The sequence below is a fragment of the Prunus avium genome, chromosome 7 (genome assembly GCF_965620075.1).
Source record: "Prunus avium chromosome 7, drPruAviu1.hap1.1, whole genome shotgun sequence".
Taxonomy (NCBI): Eukaryota; Viridiplantae; Streptophyta; class Magnoliopsida; order Rosales; family Rosaceae; genus Prunus; species Prunus avium.
In genome coordinates, this window is record NC_142290.1 from 11,162,957 (window position 1) to 11,167,129 (window position 4,173).

At 40.3% G+C, this 4,173-nt stretch overlaps 1 non-coding gene across 1 annotated transcript; it reads right to left on the reverse strand.

The window, feature by feature from the left end:
- Nucleotides 1–442: 442 nt before the first annotated feature.
- Nucleotides 443–549, reverse strand: LOC148293004 (small nucleolar RNA R71). Its single transcript, XR_015826018.1, has one exon. It is a non-coding gene; the product is annotated as a small nucleolar RNA R71 (small nucleolar RNA).
- Nucleotides 550–4,173: the final 3,624 nt, after the last annotated feature.

Below are 4,173 nucleotides of genomic sequence, written 5' to 3' on the forward strand. Positions count from 1 at the left end.
TGCTCTCCACACTGAACTTCCCGGTTCTTCACTTTCAAATTCGGAAGCAAGTTCAGACCAAGAAGAAGAAGAAATGATGGCTGCCATTGAGTTCATGGGAGAACTTGATATCCCAACAATTCCAGCATCTCCTTCAAGCATTTTGCTGCCCACTGTAGCTCGAAATTATGAGCTTAAATCTTCTCATCTTAATATGCTGCCTTCCTTTTATGGTTTACCTAATGAAGATCCATTGACTCATATAAAGGATATTTTTAATGTTGTGAGTTCTTTTCCCTTGACAGGTGTGACAGAAGATCAACTTCGAATGAGAGTGTTTCCATACACTTTAAAGGATAAGGCGAAGTATTGGTTGAATTCTTTGAAGCCTGGTTCACTCACTACATGGTCTGCCATTCAAAAGAAGTTCCTGGAAAAATACTTCTCCACGCAAAAGACCGACATGCTTAGGGACAAGATCTTGTTATTTGCACAGCAAGATGATGAATCGTTTTGTGAAGCATGGGAGAAATTCAATGGGTTGCTCAACCAATGTCCTCATCATGGGATTCCATTGAAGCTTCAAATGCGTATGTTTTATAAAGGACTAACCCCTTCTAGTCATAATATAGTCACCAATTTTGCAGGTGGTTCTTTTAAAACCAAAACTCCAGAAGAAACGTACGAACTCTTTGAGGAGATAGCAATGGAGACCCAACATACGGATACAAGAGGTAAACGTGTTATTAGTGGTTCTAATGATGCTTCTAGTGTGCAGATTTCAAAACTGGAACAAAAGCTAGATGCTCTTCTTGCATTAAACTCAAGAAGCCCTCCGAAGGAAGTGTGTAGCATTTGTGAATCTCATGACCATGCTACCACAGCTTGTCCACTTGGGGCTGGATATCCAGAATTTGTGCAAGAGCAAGCTAAGTTGGTAAATTCCTACAACCAAGGTCCAAGAAATGATCCATACTCTCAAAGTTATAATCCAGGTTGGAGGAATCATCCAAACTTTTCATGGAGAAATACCCAGAATCAAGCAAATCCCCCTTCATTCCAAAGGCCACAACAATCATCATCATCATTGGAAGATATAGTGAAGCAGATGGCAATCAACCAATCCAATTTTCAGCAAACTACACAAGCTGCCATCTCCAAATTGGAAGTCCAATTAGGCCAAATAGCTGCTGAAATAACTCAAAGAGTGCCTGGGAAATGGCCAAGCCAAACTGAGATCAATCCAAAGAACCCAGAAGCCAAGGCCATTCATGTGCTCAGATCAGGTAAGATCATTGATAATAAAGATGATTCTAATCTTTCAAATGATGTTGTGATTGTAGAAAATGAAGAGGAGGAGACCATGGCCACGGAAGGAGAACAACTCAAAACTTCTCAATCTGCTCCTAAGGCCAAATCAGATTCTCAGAAATCCGATCAATTCCAATTGCATAAAAGGGATGACAAATTTGTGCCACCACATCTTCAAGAAGATAGATACGTGCCACCCGCTCCATATGTTCCACAGATTCCATTTCCAGGCCGTCTTAAGAAAGCAAAGCAAGATAAGGCTTTTAAAGAGATTTATGATATTTTGAGTAAAGTTAATATCAATTTGCCTTTGCTTGATCTTATTGAACAGATTCCTGCATATGGAAAATTCATCAAGGACTTGAAAACTCACAAGCTCAATTTCGCTCCAAATGAAGGAGTAAAGCTCGACCAGAATGTAAGTGCTGTATTGCAAAGGAAGCTTCCACCAAAACTAGATGATCCTGGCAGCTTTGACATTCCCATTAACATTGGAGGCAAGAAGGTTGGAAGAGCCATGTTGGACTTGGGAGCAAGCATCAATGTTTTGCCATATTCAGTTTATCAAGAGCTTGGCTTAGAAGGGATGAAGAAGACTTCAATGCGACTTGAACTAGCTGATCATTCTATAAAATATCCAAAAGGTATTGTAGAAGATATTCTAGTTCAAGTTAATACACTAATTCTCCCTGCTGATTTTGTAGTGATGGACATGGAAGACAATCCAAATGGAGATCGTGTTGATCCCATTCTCCTAGGCAGGCCATTCATGGCCACTGCAGACACAATCATCAAAGTGAAAGATAGCACTCTCTCCATGACTGTTTTGGGTGAAACTGTTGAATTTAAAATGCTTAATGCTCTATCTCAACCTTCTATCTCTCTTGATTCTTGCTTTTCAATTGATGTTGTGGATCATGAGGTTTCTTCCAAAATTTTGCAGAGAAAGTCTAATGATGCTCTAGAAGCTGTCTTAACACAAGAAGAGGAAGATCTTTGTGAACCGGAGTTCCAAGAAGTGGTGGCTGCCTTAGAAGTGTTTCCGCCATACCCACCATCCTTTAGGCCACCAATCGAGCCTCTTGGACCATCATCCACGAAATTGGAGCCATCCATTGTCATCCCACCAAAGCTAGAACTTAAACCTCTTCCCAATAATCTTAAATATACATATTTGGGTGCTAACGAAACTCTCCCTGTTATAATTGCTGCAGGTCTCTCCTCACATGAAGAAGAGAGCTTAATTAAAGTTCTAAAAGAGCATAAAACAGCCATTGGGTGGACCATAGCAGACATCAAAGGAATTAGTCCAAGCATGTGCATGCACCGGATTTTAATGGAAGAAGACAGCAAACCATCTCGTGATGCCCAAAGGAGGCTAAATCCCAACATGAAAGAGGTGGTTAGAGCTGAAGTTTTAAAGCTACTCGATGTAGGAATCATCTACCCAATTTCAGATTCTAAGTGGGTGAGCCCTGTGCAAGTTGTTCCAAAGAAGTCCGGAATCACCGTTGTGAAGAATGAGAAGAATGAGCTAGTTCCTACACGAACTGTCACTGGTTGGAGAGTTTGCATTGATTACAGGAAGTTGAACACATCCACTAGAAAAGATCATTTCCCCTTACCTTTTATTGATCAAATGCTTGAACGTTTATCTGGCCATGCTTACTATTGTTTTCTTGATGGTTTTTCAGGTTATAATCAAATTCCCATTGCTCCGGAAGACCAAGAGAAAACCACATTCACATGCCCATTTGGTACGTTTGCTTATAGAAGGATGCCATTCGGTTTATGCAATGCCCCAGCAACTTTCCAAAGATGCATGATGTCAATCTTTTCAGATATGGTGGAACGATTCATTGAGGTATTTATGGATGATTTTTCAGTTTTTGGTTCCTCTTTTGATAATTGTCTTCACCACTTGTCTCTAGTGCTTAAAAGATGCCAGGAAACAAATCTGATTTTGAATTGGGAGAAGTGTCACTTCATGGTGAGACAAGGCATTGTACTAGGCCATGTGATTTCAAGCAAGGGAATCGAAGTGGATAAAGCCAAGATCGACCTCATCTCAAATCTTCCACCCCCTACCTCTGTTAAAGGAATTAGAAGCTTTCTAGGTCATGCTGGATTCTATAGAAGGTTCATCAAAAATTTCTCAAGCATTACAAGGCCATTGTGTAATCTCCTTGCAAAGGATGCTGTTTTTGAGTTTAATGAAGCTTGCATGGAAGCTTTTTCTACCTTGAAGAGGGAGCTAACTTCAGCCCCTATTATCATAGCTCCGGATTGGTCTTTACCATTTGAAATAATGTGTGATGCCTCTGACTTTGCTATTGGTGCAGTTTTAGGTCAAAAGAAGAACAAGCTTCCCCATGTGATTCATTATGCTAGCCGGACCTTGAATGATGCTCAAATCAACTACTCCACAACAGAGAAGGAGTTGCTTGCTGTGGTTTTTGCTTTAGAAAAATTTCGTTCTTACCTTGTTGGTTCTAAAGTAATTGTTTATTCTGACCATGCAGCCCTTAGATACTTGCTCACTAAGAAGGATGCCAAACCACGCTTGATTAGATGGATTCTCTTGCTGCAAGAATTCGATTTGGAGATTCGAGATAAGAAGGGATGTGAGAATGTGGTAGCTGATCATTTGAGCAGAATTGTGGTTGAAGAAAAAGGAGGAGCTGTGCTACCCTTGAATGAGACTTTCCCTGATGAACAACTATATGCTGCCCAAGTCAAAGAGCCATGGTATGCTGATTTTGTTAATTATCTTGCTTGTGGTGTTCTTAGAAATGATCTAACTTCTCAGGATAAGAAGAAGTTCTTTTCCATGGTGAAACATTATGTATGGGATGAACCTTTCTTATTCAAGCATTGCCCGGA